At 46.0% G+C, this 15,448-nt stretch overlaps 1 pseudogene; it reads left to right on the forward strand.

The window, feature by feature from the left end:
- The first annotated feature begins 1,208 nt into the window (after positions 1 to 1,208).
- Positions 1,209 to 9,140, forward strand: LOC133547942 (major histocompatibility complex class I-related gene protein-like; annotated as a pseudogene).
- Positions 9,141 to 15,448: the final 6,308 nt, after the last annotated feature.

Genomic DNA, 15,448 nt, shown 5'->3' on the forward strand with positions numbered 1-15,448 from the left:
ATCTGGTCAGGATGCCACCCGAACGCCTCCCTAGGGATGTGTTTAGGGCACGTCCAGCTGGTAGGAGGCCACGGGGAAGACCCAGGACACGTTGGGAAGACTATGTCTCCTGGCTGGCCTGGGAACGCCTCGGGATCCCCCGGGAAGAGCTAGACGAAGTGGCTGGAGATAGGGAAGTCTGGGCTTCCCTGCTTAGGCTGCTGCCCCCGCGACCCGACCTCGGATAAGCGGAAGATGATGGATGGATGGATGGAGAAATATAGCTTGGTCCAATTTGTTATATATTCTAACAAAGTGCAGATTGGATTTTAACCTATTTAAAACATGTCATCAAAACTCTAAAATTAATCTTAATCAGGAAAAAATACTAATCATGTTCCATAATTTCTTTTTTTAATTTTTTCAAAATGATTCGAAGTAGTCAGTTTTTCTCTTCTTTTTTTCCATTGGATTTTGAATTTTAAAGAGTCGAAATTGAAGATAAACTGTTTCAAAATTTAATTTTCTTTTTTTCCCCCGTTTTCTCCTCTTTTAAACTGTTTAAGTAAGCGTTTTTTTTTCATCATTTATTCTCTACAAAAAACCTTCCGTAAAAGGAAAAAAAATGTATGACGGAATGACAGACAGAAATACCCATTTTTATATATATATATATATATATATATATATATATATATATATATATATATATTTATATATATATACATATATATATAGATTTATTAAAGGTAAATTGAGCAGATTGGCTATTTCTGGCAATTTGTTTAAGTGTGTATCAAACTGGTAGCCCTTCGCATTAATCAGTACCCAAGAAGTAGCTCTTGGTTTCAAAAAGGTTGGTGACCCCTGACTTAGACGCTACAATATCACTTATGTAAAATGTTCATCTAGTTGTTGTGTATTGTTCCTATAAAGTTAGTGTGTGTATTATAATAAAGCTGCTTCAAAAAACATGACATCACCTCCGACACTTTTATTCTTGTGATGATGACATGACTTTTATGGAGTTAATATTCATGTGTTAGCTGCAGTGGAGGAACTGCCTTGCTGTCAAATATTTCTATCCTCCTCCAGGAAGTGATTTCAAGTCACGTGATTTCCCCGAAATCAGCCGTTAGCAAATGTGTGCGCAAAGCAAACCAGCTTACCTGGTGACAATGACGTGTACAATTCTCATTGGCTCAGGGGAGATTTGATATAAAAGCTGGTTTCCGCCTTGGCGTCCATTTCATGTTTACTCGTCAAGCAAGTTGTCGTCGCCTTGCTTTTCTCTGAGGATTAAAACTAGAAACTTTGGTTTTTTCTGGACTTCCGCACTTTTGTGACATTTAATGATGAACTTGCTTTGCTTCTTCCTCCTAGTTGTACAAACACACAGCGTGACGCCTGGTAAGTCCACTTTCTTTACAACTTTATACACCTCATTCCTACATGCTCACTCCATACAAAATACTCTCTTATTTCTTCTCATTATTATTGACGCTCTTCTCTTCTCATCAGTCAATAGTTTGCATCTTCTTTTGTTGCTCAAACTTTGAACGAGTCAAACTTGTTCAAGTTGTCTCACTTTAACAGCAACATACATCCAACTTTTTACTTTAGCATTTCCGCAAACGTCGGTTTCACTTTTAAATAGGAAAATAACAATAATTAATCCAGGAAACAAACAGTAGTATCAGTTATAAAATGAGATCTAGATCAGAAGTATTTAATGTACACAAAAATCACTTTATTGGTGGGAATTATTGTGAAACAATGGATATAATTGACCCCAAAGGGACAAGCGGTAGGAAATGGATGGATGGATTATTGTTTATTGTTTGTTTATTGAGGATCCCCATTAGCCGACGCACAAACTGCAAATGGGGATCCTCTTTTCAAAAGTTCAAAGTAAAATAATGCACACATTTATTTACAAATAAAAGAAAGGAAAAATAAAAATACAAAATAAAAGTACACACGTCTAATTACAATAAAAGAGAAGAAAAAAACATGAAATATGAACTCTTAAGTCTAAAAAGTGACTCAATATGATTCTTAAATGCTTTTTTTACTGGTAATAGTCCTAATATGTAAAAGAAGAGTATTATAATATTGTTGTTGTATTCCATTGCCAACATTCCATAAGGCGGTGCTATATTTCCATGCTTTGGCAGTGACATCACTAGTTGGAACTTCCCCTCACCTGGAAAAACAACTTTCACTTTTCTGCCGGCAATAATGTCATCTATTTATTTGACACTTGAAATAAGTGCAGTTCTTCATGTGTGTGGTCTTAAAGTGAGGTAGAAATGTGAGATGCATGACATCAAAGACAAACGCTGTTATTGTCTCCTGGAACAGGAAGTGATTGTTTACTGGGAGAAGCAGCCGTGTTTGAAGTTGAAATGAAGACAGCATCATTTCAAATAGGAATTGTTCAACATGAAAGTCAAGAATCAAATGTTGTTTTGTCTTTCAGTGATTCACACGCTGCAGTATTTCACCACCGCATGCTCTCAAGTTCCAAACTTCCCAGAGTATGTGGAGGTTGGTTATGTTGATGAAGTTGAGGTGAGTTACTATGACAGCAACACCAGGAAAGCAGAATCCAAACAGGACTGGATGAACAAAATCACAGCAGAGAATCCAAACTACTGGAAAATAGAAACAGAGAAGAATCTTGTTAGTGAACATGTCTCCAAAGTCAACATTGAAAGACTTAAGAAGCGTTTCAACCAAACTGGAGGTTTGTTTATGTTGAACTTTCTACTATTCTAATATATTTGATATTTTGGTAGTGTATTAAAAACACACATTACCTTGTCTCTGTCCATCCCATAATAAGCTGCAACCAAGACATGTTGTGTGTTAGTTTCACTCTGCTTTACAACACTTTGTGTCTCTCAGGTGTTCACACTTACCAGGAGATGACAGGATGTGAATGGAATGATGAGACTGATGAAGTTAAAGGTTGGAAGCAGTACAGTTATGATGGAGAAGATTTCATATCGTTGGACATGAAGACATGGACATGGACTGCAGCAAAACAACAAGCTTTCCCCACCAAACTCAAGTGGGACCAGGACACACATGAACTAGACTACCAGAAGTATTATTACACTGAGCTATGTCCTACTTACTTGAAGAAGTATGTGGAGTATGGGAAGAAGGTCCTAATGAGAACAGGTAGAAGCACACCTTGTACTTTCACCTTCTCACATGTTAGCACTCCCCCTATAGGAACATTACTCACATTACACTCTCTCTCTCTCTCCATACTCTTTTCTCTTCACCTCCTTTTCTCTCCATCTTGACCTCCATTCCGTCTTTCTTTACCTTCATTCCCTCCATCTTTACCTTCATTCTCTCCCTTTTTCTCCATCTTTACCTCCATTTTCTCCTTTTTTCTGCATCTTTACCTCCATTTCTCATTTTTTCTGAATCTTTCTCTTCTTTTCTCTCCATCTTTACCTTCATTTTCTCCTTCTTTGCCTTTATTCGCTCCATCCTTACCGTCATTCTCTTTTTCTCTCCATCTTTTACCGTCATTCTCTCCTTTTCTCTCCATCTTTACCTGCATTCTTTCCTTTTCTCGCCATCTTTATGTCCATTCTCTCCATTTTGACCTTCATTCTCACTTTCTGTCCTTTTCTTCCATCTTTCCCTTCATGCTCTCCATTTCTCTCCATATTTACCTCCAATCTCTCCTTTTCTATCCATCTTTACCTTTATTCACTCCTATTCTCCCCATCTTTACCTTTTTTCTCTCCATTTTTCTCCATCTTTACATCCATTTCTCCTCCTCTCCTTCTTTATCTTCATTCTCTCATTTTGTTTCCATCTTTACCTTCATTCTCCCCTTTTGTCTCCATCTTTACCTTCTCTCTCTCATTTTCTATCGGGTTTGACCTTCGTTCTCTCTTTTTCTTTCCATCTTCCTCCTTTTCTCCCCATTTTTACTTTTATTCTCAACTTTTCTCTCAATCTTTGTCAATTCTCTCCATCTTGACCTCCATTCCCTCCTTTTCTCTCCATCTTTACTTCCATTTTCTCCTTCTCTCTCCTTCTTTACATTCATTCTCTCATTTTTTTCCATCTTTATCTTCTTTCTCCCATTGTGTCTCCATTTTTACCTTATTTCTCTCCCTTTCTATCTATTTTCCTCCTTTTCTCCCCATCCATCCATCCATCCATCATCTTCCGCTTATCCGAGGTCGGGTCGCGGGGGCAACAGCCTAAGCAGGGAAACCCAGACTTCCCTCTCCCCAGCCACTTCGTCTAGCTCTTCCCGGGGGATCCCGAGGCGTTCCCAGGCCAGCCGGGAGACATAGTCTTCCCAACGTGTCCTGGGTCTTCCCCGTGGCCTCCTACCGGTTGGACGTGCCCTAAACACCTCCCTAGGGAGGCGTTCGGGTGGCATCCTGACCAGATGCCCGAACCACCTCATCTGGCTCCTCTCCATGTGGAGGAGCAGCGGCTTTACTTTGAGTTCTTCCCGGATGGCAGAGCTTCTCACCCTATCTCTAAGGGAGAGCCCCGCCACACGGCGGAGGAAACTCATTTCGGCCGCTTGTACCCGTGATCTTATCCTTTCGGTCATGACCCAAAGCTCATGACCATAGGTGAGGATGGGAACGTAGATCGACCGGTAAATTGAGAGCTTTGCCTTCCGGCTCAGCTCCTTCTTCACCACAACGGACCGGTACAACGTCCGCATTACTGAAGACGCCGCACCGATCCGCCTGTCGATCTCACGATCAACTCTTCCCTCACTCGTGAACAAGACTCCTAGATACTTGAACTCCTCCACTTGGGGCAGGGTCTCCCCCCCAACCCGGAGATGGCACTCCACCCTTTTCCGGGCGAGAACCATGGACTCGGACTTGGAGGTGCTGATTCTCATTCCGGTCGCTTCACACTCGGCTGCGAACCGATCCAGCGAGAGCTGAAGATCCCGGTCAGATGAAGCCATCAGGACCACATCATCTGCAAAAAGCAGAGACCTAATCCTGCGGTTACCAAACCGGAACCCCTCAACGCCTTGACTGCGCCTAGAAATTCTGTCCATAAAAGTTATGAACAGAATCGGTGACAAAGGACAGCCTTGGCGGAGTCCAACCCTCACTGGAAATGTGTTCGACTTACTGCCGGCAATGCGAACCAAGCTCTGGCACTGATCGTACAGGGAACGGACCGCCACAATAAGACAGTCCGATACCCCCTACTCTCTGAGCACTCCCCACAGGAGTTCCCGAGGGACACGGTCGAATGCCTTCTCCAAGTCCACAAAGCACATATAGACTGGTTGGGCAAACTCCCATGCACCCTCAAGAACCCTGCCGAGAGTATAGAGCTGGTCCACAGTTTCTGCGACCAGGACGAAAACCACACTGTTCCTCCTGAATCCGAGGTTCGACTATCCGACGTAGCCTCCTCTCCAATACACCTGAATAAACCTTACCGGGAAGGCTGAGGAGTGTGATCCCACGATAGTTGGAACACACCCTCCGGTCCCCCTTCTTAAAGAGAGGAACCACCACCCCGGTCTGCCAATCCAGAGGTACCGCCCCCGATGTCCACGCGATGCTGCAAAGTCTTGTCAACCAAGACAGCCCCACAGCATCCAGGGCCTTAAGGAACTCCGGGCGGATCTCATCCACCCCTGGGGCCTTGCCACCGAGGAGCTTTTTAACTACCTCAGCGACCTCAGCCCCAGAAATAAGAGAGTCCACCACAGATTCCCCAGGCACTGCTTCCTCATAGGAAGACGTGTTGGTGGGATTGAGGAGGTCTTCGAAGTATTCCTTCCACCTATCCACAACATCCGCAGTCGAGGTCAGCAGAACACCATCCGCACCATACACGGTGTTGATAGTGCACTGCTTCCCCTTCCTGAGGCGGCGGACGGTGGTCCAGAATCGCTTCGAAGCCGTCCGGAAGTCGTTTTCCATGGCTTCCCCGAACTCTTCCCATGTCCGAGTTTTTGCCTCCGCGACCGCTGAAGCTGCACACCGCTTGGCCTGTCGGTACCTGTCCACTGCCTCCGGAGTCCTATGAGCCAAAAGGACCCGATAGGACTCCTTCTTCAGCTTGACGGCGTCCCTCACCGCTGGTGTCCACCAAGGGGTTTTAGGATTGCCGCCCCGACAGGCACCAACTACCTTGCGGCCACAGCTCCGATCTGCCGCCTCGACAATAGAGGTGCGGAACATGGTCCACTCGGACTCAATGTCCAGCACCTCCCTCGTGACATGTTCAAAGTTCTTCCGGAGGTGGGAATTGAAACTTTGTCTGACAGGAGACTCTGCCAGACGTTCCCAGCAGACCCTCACAATGCGTTTGGGCCTCCCAGGTCTGTCCGGCATCCTCCCCCACCATCGCAGCCAACTCACCACCAGGTGGTGATCGGTAGAAAGCTCCGCCCCTCTCTTCACCCGAGTGTCCAAAACATGAGGCCGCAAATCCGATGACACAACTACAAAGTCGATCATGGAACTGCGGCCTAGGGTGTCCTGGTGCCAAGTGCACATATGGACACCCTTATGTTTGAACATGGTGTTTGTTATGGACAAACTGTGACGAGCACAAAAGTCCAATAACAAAACACCACTCGGGTTCGGATCCGGGCGGCCATTCTTCCCAATCACGCCTCTCCAGGTTTCACTGTCGTTGCCAACGTGAGCGTTGAAGTCTCCCAGTAGGACAAGGGAATCACCCGGGGGAGCACTTTCCAGTACTCCCTCGAGTGTACCCAAAAAGGTTGGGTACTCTGAACTGCTGTTTGGTGCATAAGCACAAACAACAGTCAGGACCCGTCCCCCCACCCGAAGGCGGAGGGAGGCTACCCTTTCGTCCACCGGGTTGAACTCCAACGTACAGGCTTTGAGCCGGGGTGAAACAAGAATTGCCACCCCAGCCCATCGCCTCTCACTGCCGGCAACGCCAGAGTGGAAGAGGGTCCAGTCCCTCTCGAGAGAAGTGGTTCCAGAGCCCTTGCTGTGCGTCGAAGTGAGTCCGACTATATCCAGCCGAAACTTCTCTACCTCGCGCACTAGCTCAGGCTCCTTCCCCCCCAGTGAGGTGACGTTCCACGTCCCAAGAGCTAGCTTCTGTAGCCGAGGATCGGACCGCCAAGTGCCCTGCCTTCGGCTGTCGCCCAGCTCACAATGCACCCGACCTTTATGGCCCCTGCTATGGGTGGTGAGCCCATTGGAGGGGTGACCCACGTTGCCTCTTCGGGCTGTGCCCGGCCGGGCCCCATGGGTACAGGCCCGGCCACCAGGCGCTCGCCATCGTGCCTCACCTCCGGGCCTGGCTCCAGAGGGGGGCCCCGGTGACCCGCGTCCGGGCGAGGGAAATCTGGGTCCATGGTTTATCATCTTCATAAAGGTCTTCGAGCTGCTCTTTGTCTGATCCCTCACCTAGAACCTGTTTGCCTTGGGAGACCCTACCAGGGGGCTTTATGCCCCCGGACAACATAGCTCCTAGGATCATTGGGACACGCAAACTCCTCTACCACGATAAGGTTGCAGCTCAGCTTTTCTCCCCATTTTTACTTTTATTCTCAACCTTTCTCTCAATCTTTATGTCAATTCTCTTCATCTTTACCTTCTTTCTCTCCTTTTCTCTTTATCTTTACTTCATTCTCGCCTTCTCTCTCCTTCTTTACCCCATTCTCTCAATGTCTCTCCATTTTTACTTTTATTCTCAACCTTTCTCTCAATCTTTTATGACAATTCTCTCCATCTTTACCTGCTTTCTCTCATTTTCTCTTTATCTTTAACTTCATTCTCGCCTTATCTCTCCTTCCACGTCCATTCTCTCAATTTCTCTCCGTCTTTACCTCCATTCTTTCCATTTATACCTTTATTCTCTCTTTTCTCTCCATCTTTAACTTCATTATTGCCTCTTCACCTCATCTTTACCTTCATTCTCTCCTTTTCTCTTCTTCTTCACCTTAATTTTCTCCTTCCCTCTCCTTCTTTACCTTCATTTGCTCCATCTGTACCTCCCTTATCTCTTGTTCTCCCCATCTTTACCTCCATTCTCTCCTTTTCTCTCCATCTTTAACTTCATGCTCACCTTTTCTCTTTCTTTTTACCTTAATTTTTTCCTTTTTTTCTCCATCTTTACCTCCATTCTCTCCTTTTTTTTTGCCATCTTAACTTCATTTTCTCCTTTACCTTTTGTTCCATCCTTACCTTCATTTGTTACATCTTTACCTCCATCTTCTCTCCCTGTCATCCTCCATTCCCACGTCACTTCCTGGGCAGAGCTTCCAAAGGTGTTCCTCCTCCAGAAGAGTCCATCCACTCCGGTCACCTGCATGGCGACAGGTTTCTACCCCGACCGAGCCGACTTGTTTTGGAGGAAAGACGGCGAGCAGATCTTCGAGGACGTGGAGCACGGAGAGCTGCTCCCCAACCACGACGGAACCTTCAGTTGTCGGTGGAGCTGAAAGTGGAGGTGACGGCCGAGGTGGAGGGCAAGTACGGATGTGTGTTCCAGCTGTCTGGCGTGGAGGAGGACCTGGTCACCAAGCTGGAGAGAAGAAGCATCCTGAGCAACGCAAGCCATGAAGGTGAGAAAGACACATGTTGAATAGTGTCAATGGAAGCACCTGATGTGACTTGTCAAACAAATCAATCATACCATACCAACAGGCAACGTGAGCGTCACTGCCACGCTGGCGGTCCTCGCTGTGGTGCTCCTCCTGGCGGCCCCCATCATCATCATCTTCATCATCAAGCGTCGCCCAAGCAGACAAGGTGAGGGACACAAATGTTTCCTCTTTCAGGAAGACGCCAACAAGTCTCTGCCGGCATTCATCAGATGTGAATTTCACCTGCTTTCTCTTTCATTTCAGCCCAATACCATGCAGCTGGTAAGTAAAACATCTTCTCTTTCTTGGAAACCAGAACAATAAACAAAGCACACTTTGTAAGTTTACCCCCACAAAGACGATCATTTATGACTGATTCATCTTTGTTATACACCTTTTATGTCAGCTATATTCAATATAATATTGACTTTCTGTTACATTCTGGATTGTTGGTATCTTTGTAAGGGTTAACTTGCAAACTTGCTGTTTGAAGGTGTGATGTAGACACCTGTTACAAGTTTAGCAGGGAAATAAAAGCTTCCCTCCGTCAGGAGTAACTTGATACTGGTGTAAGCGCACGCAATAGAAAGTATCACAGCCAACTTTTGATGAGTGCTAATGATCATGAACATCAAGGGCCTGATCTACTAAAGGTTTGTGTGTATTCAAAACATGTGCAAACCTCATCTACTTAACTCCTGCCCAGAGTCTCTGAAATGAGCAAAATAGAGAGCGCAATCCATTTAGTGTGTCTGTCTTCATGTACAGTCGTGCTCAAAAGTTTACATACACTTGTAAAGAACATCATGTCATGGCTGACTTCAGTTTGCAATCATTTCTACAACCCTTATGTGTTTGTGATGTAGTGATTGGAGCACATACTTGTTGGTAAAAAAAAACATTTATGAAGTTTGCTTCTTTTATGAATTTATTATGGGTCTACTGTACATGTGAGCAAATGTGCTGGGTCAAAAGTGTACATACAGCAATGTTAATATTTGGTTGCATGTCCCTTGGCAAGTTTCACTGCAATAAGGTGCTTTTGGTCGCCACCCACAAGCTTCTGCTTGAATTTTTGACCATTCCTCTTGACAAAATTGGTGCAGTTCTGACATGGACTTTTTTCTTCAGCATTGTCCACACGTTTAAGTCAGGACTTTGGGAAGGCCATTCTAAAACCTTCATTCTAACACGATTTAGCCATTCCTTTACCACTTTTGAGGTGTGTTTGGGGTCATTGTCCTGTTGGAACACCCAACTGTGCCCAAGACCCAACCTCCTGGCTGATGATTTTAGGTTGTCCTGAAAAATTTGGAGGTAATCCTTCTTTTTCATTGTCCCATTTACTCTCTGTAAAGCAGCAGTTCCATTTACAGAAAAACAGGCCCAGAGTATAATATTACCACCACTACGCTTGACGGTTAGCATGGTCTTCCTGGGATTGAAGGCCTAACCTTTTCTCCTCCAAACATATTGCTGGGTATTGTGGCCAAAACAGCTCAATTTTTGTTTCATCTGACCACAGAACTTTCCTCCAGAAAGTCTTATCTTTGTCCATGTGATGTCAGATGAAAAAAAAAAAAGGAGCTGTTTGGTCACAATACCTAGCAGTATGTTTGGAGGAGAAAAGGTGAGGCCTTGAATCCAAGGAACACCACGCCCACCGTCAAGCATGGTGGTGGTTGTTAAATATGGGTGAATAAACACGCGTCTATTCTGATTCACAACTTTTAATCAACTGCTGCACAGAGGAAAAACCGTAAACACTTTTTCCTTCCCGCCCATCAACACTGCGCATGTGTTAACTCCGTATCCTGCCCATAAACACTGTGCGTGTGTTAACTCCGTATCCTGCCCATCAACACTGCGCATGCGTTAACTCCGTATCCTGCCCATAAACACTGTGCATGTGTTAACTCCGTATCCTGCCCATAAACACTGTGCATGTGTTAACTCCGTATCCTGCCCATAAACACTGTGCATGTGTTAACTCCGTATCCTGCCCATCAACACTGTGCATGTGTTAACTCCGTATCCTGCCCATCAACACTGTGCATGTGTTAACTCCGTATCCTGCCCATAAACACTGTGCATGTGTTAACTCCGTATCCTGCCCATAAACACTGTGCATGTGTTAACTCCGTATCCTGCCCATAAACACTGTGCATGTGTTAACTCCGTATCCTGCCCATCAACACTGTGCATGTGTTAACTCCGTATCCTGCCCATCAACACTGCGCATGCGTTAACTCCGTATCCTGCCCATAAACACTGTGCATGCGTTAACTCCGTATCCTGCCCATAAACACTGTGCATGTGTTAACTCCGTATCCTGCCCATAAACACTGTGCATGCGTTAACTCCGTATCCTGCCCATAAACACTGTGCATGCGTTAACTCCGTATCCTGCCCATAAACACTGTGCATGTGTTAACTCCGTATCCTGCCCATAAACACTGTGCATGTGTTAACTCCGTATCCTGCCCATAAACACTGTGCATGTGTTAACTCCGTATCCTGCCCATAAACACTGTGCGTGTGTTAACTCCGTATCCTGCCCATAAACACTGTGCGTGTGTTAACTCCGTATCCTGCCCATAAACACTGTGCGTGTGTTAACTCCGTATCCTGCCCATAAACACTGTGCATGTGTTAACTCCGTATCCTGCCCATAAACACTGTGCATGTGTTAACTCCGTATCCTGCCCATAAACACTGTGCGTGTGTTAACTCCGTATCCTGCCCATAAACACTGTGCGTGCGTTAACTCCGTATCCTGCCCATAAACACTGTGCGTGCGTTAACTCCGTATCCTGCCCATAAACACTGTGCATGTGTTAACTCCGTATCCTGCCCATAAACACTGTGCATGTGTTAACTCCGTATCCTGCCCATAAACACTGTGCATGCGTTAACTCCGTATCCTGCCCATCAACACTGTGCATGCGTTAACTCCGTATCCTGCCCATAAACACTGTGCATGTGTTAACTCCGTATCCTGCCCATAAACACTGTGCATGTGTTAACTCCGTATCCTGCCCATCAACACTGTGCATGTGTTAACTCCGTATCCTGCCATCAACACTGTGCATGTGTTAACTCCGTATCCTGCCCATAAACACTGTGCATGTGTTAACTCCGTATCCTGCCCATAAACACTGTGCGTGTGTTAACTCCGTATCCTGCCCATAAACACTGTGCGTGTGTTAACTCCGTATCCTGCCCATAAACACTGTGCATGCGTTAACTCCGTATCCTGCCCATAAACACTGTGCATGTGTTAACTCCGTATCCTGCCCATAAACACTGTGCATGTGTTAACTCCGTATCCTGCCCATAAACACTGTGCATGTGTTAACTCCGTATCCTGCCCATAAACACTGTGCATGTGTTAACTCCGTATCCTGCCCATAAACACTGTGCATGTGTTAACTCCGTATCCTGCCCATAAACACTGTGCATGTGTTAACTCCGTATCCTGCCCATAAACACTGTGCATGCGTTAACTCCGTATCCTGCCCATAAACACTGTGCATGCGTTAACTCCGTATCCTGCCCATAAACACTGTGCATGCGTTAACTCCGTATCCTGCCCATAAACACTGTGCATGTGTTAACTCCGTATCCTGCCCATAAACACTGTGCATGTGTTAACTCCGTATCCTGCCCATAAACACTGTGCATGTGTTAACTCCGTATCCTGCCCATAAACACTGTGCGTGTGTTAACTCCGTATCCTGCCCATAAACACTGTGCATGTGTTAACTCCGTATCCTGCCCATAAACACTGTGCGTGTGTTAACTCCGTATCCTGCCCATAAACACTGTGCATGTGTTAACTCCGTATCCTGCCCATAAACACTGTGCATGTGTTAACTCCGTATCCTGCCCATAAACACTGTGCGTGTGTTAACTCCGTATCCTGCCCATAAACACTGTGCGTGTGTTAACTCGTATCCTGCCCATAAACACTGTGCGTGTGTTAACTCCGTATCCTGCCCATAAACACTGTGCGTGTGTTAACTCCGTATCCTGCCCATAAACACTGTGCATGTGTTAACTCCGTATCCTGCCCATAAACACTGTGCATGTGTTAACTCCGTATCCTGCCCATAAACACTGTGCGTGTGTTAACTCCGTATCCTGCCCATAAACACTGTGCGTGCGTTAACTCCGTATCCTGCCCATAAACACTGTGCGTGCGTTAACTCCGTATCCTGCCCATAAACACTGTGCATGTGTTAACTCCGTATCCTGCCCATAAACACTGTGCATGTGTTAACTCCGTATCCTGCCCATAAACACTGTGCATGCGTTAACTCCGTATCCTGCCCATCAACACTGTGCATGCGTTAACTCCGTATCCTGCCCATAAACACTGTGCATGTGTTAACTCCGTATCCTGCCCATAAACACTGTGCATGTGTTAACTCCGTATCCTGCCCATCAACACTGTGCATGTGTTAACTCCGTATCCTGCCCATCAACACTGTGCATGTGTTAACTCCGTATCCTGCCCATCAACACTGTGCATGTGTTAACTCCGTATCCTGCCCATAAACACTGTGCATGTGTTAACTCCGTATCCTGCCCATAAACACTGTGCATGTGTTAACTCCGTATCCTGCCCATAAACACTGTGCGTGTGTTAACTCCGTATCCTGCCCATAAACACTGTGCGTGTGTTAACTCCGTATCCTGCCCATAAACACTGTGCGTGTGTTAACTCCGTATCCTGCCCATAAACACTGTGCGTGTGTTAACTCCGTATCCTGCCCATAAACACTGTGCATGTGTTAACTCCGTATCCTGCCCATAAACACTGTGCATGTGTTAACTCCGTATCCTGCCCATAAACACTGTGCGTGTGTTAACTCCGTATCCTGCCCATAAACACTGTGCGTGCGTTAACTCCGTATCCTGCCCATAAACACTGTGCGTGCGTTAACTCCGTATCCTGCCCATAAACACTGTGCATGTGTTAACTCCGTATCCTGCCCATAAACACTGTGCATGTGTTAACCTCCGTATCCTGCCCATAAACACTGTGCATGCGTTAACTCCGTATCCTGCCCATCAACACTGTGCATGCGTTAACTCGTATCCTGCCCATAAACACTGTGCATGTGTTAACTCCGTATCCTGCCCATAAACACTGTGCATGTGTTAAACTCCGTATCCTGCCCATCAACACTGTGCATGTGTTAACCTCCGTATCCTGCCCATCAACACTGTGCATGTGTTAACTCCGTATCCTGCCCATAAACACTGTGCATGTGTTAACTCCGTATCCTGCCCATAAACACTGTGGCTGTGTTAACTCCGTATCCTGCCCATAAACACTGTGCGTGTGTTAACTCCGTATCCTGCCCATAAACACTGTGCATGCGTTAACTCCGTATCCTGCCCATAAACACTGTGCATGTGTTAACTCCGTATCCTGCCATAAACACTGTGCATGTGTTAACTCCGTATCCTGCCCATAAACACTGTGCATGTGTTAACTCCGTATCCTGCCCATAAACACTGTGCATGTGTTAACTCCGTATCCTGCCCATAAACACTGTGCATGTGTTAACTCCGTATCCTGCCCATAAACACTGTGCATGTGTTAACTCCGTATCCTGCCATAAACACTGTGCATGCGTTAACTCCGTATCCTGCCCATAAACACTGTGCATGCGTTAACTCCGTATCCTGCCCATAAACACTGTGCATGGTTAACTCCGTATCCTGCCCATAAACACTGTGCATGTGTTAACTCCGTATCCTGCCCATAAACACTGTGCATGTGTTAACTCCGTATCCTGCCCATAAACACTGCATGTGTTAACTCCGTATCCTGCCCATAAACACTGTGCGTGTGTTAACTCCGTATCCTGCCATAAACACTGTGCAGTGTGTTAACTCCGTATCCTGCCCATAAACACTGTGCGTGTGTTAACTCCGTATCCTGCCCATAAACACTGTGCGTGTGTTAACTCCGTATCCTGCCCATAAACACTGTGCGTGTGTTAACTCCGTATCCTGCCCATAAACACTGTGCGAAGTGTTAACTCCGTATCCTGCCCATAAACACTGTGCGTGTGTTAACTCCGTATCCTGCCCATAAACACTGTGCGTGTGTTAACTCCGTATCCTGCCCATAAACACTGTGCGTGTGTTAACTCCGTATCCTGCCCATAAACACTGTGCGTGTGTTAACTCCGTATCCTGCCCATAAACACTGTGCGTGAGTTAACTCCGTATCCTGCCCATAAACACTGTGCGTGTGTTAACTCCGTATCCTGCCCATAAACACTGTGCGTGCTGTTAACTCCGTATCCTGCCCATAAACACTGTGCGTGTGTTAACTCCGTATCCTGCCCATAAACACTGTGCGTGCGTTAACTCCGTATCCTGCACATAAACACTGTGCGTGTGTTAACTCCGTATCCTGCCCATAAACACTGTGCATGTGTTAACTCCGTATCCTGCCCATAAACACTGTGCATGCGTTAACTCCGTATCCTGCCCATAAACACTGTGCATGTGGTTAACTCCGTATCCTGCCCATAAACACTGTGCATGTGTTAACTCCGTATCCTGCCCATAAACACTGTGCATGCGTTAACTCCGTATCCTGCCCATAAACACTGTGCATGTGTTAACTCCGTATCCTGCCCATAAACACTGTGCATGTGTTAACTCCGTATCCTGCCCCATAAACACAGTGCATGTGTTAACTCCGTATCCTGCCCATAAACACTGTGCATGTGTTAACCCTCCGTATCCTGCCCATAAACACTGTGCATGCGTTAACTCCGTATCCTGCCCCATAAACACTGTGCGCGTTAACTCCGTATCCTGGCCCATAAACAACTG

Source organism: Nerophis ophidion, unplaced genomic scaffold (genome assembly GCF_033978795.1).
Source record: "Nerophis ophidion isolate RoL-2023_Sa unplaced genomic scaffold, RoL_Noph_v1.0 HiC_scaffold_285, whole genome shotgun sequence".
Lineage (NCBI taxonomy): Eukaryota > Metazoa > Chordata > Actinopteri > Syngnathiformes > Syngnathidae > Nerophis > Nerophis ophidion.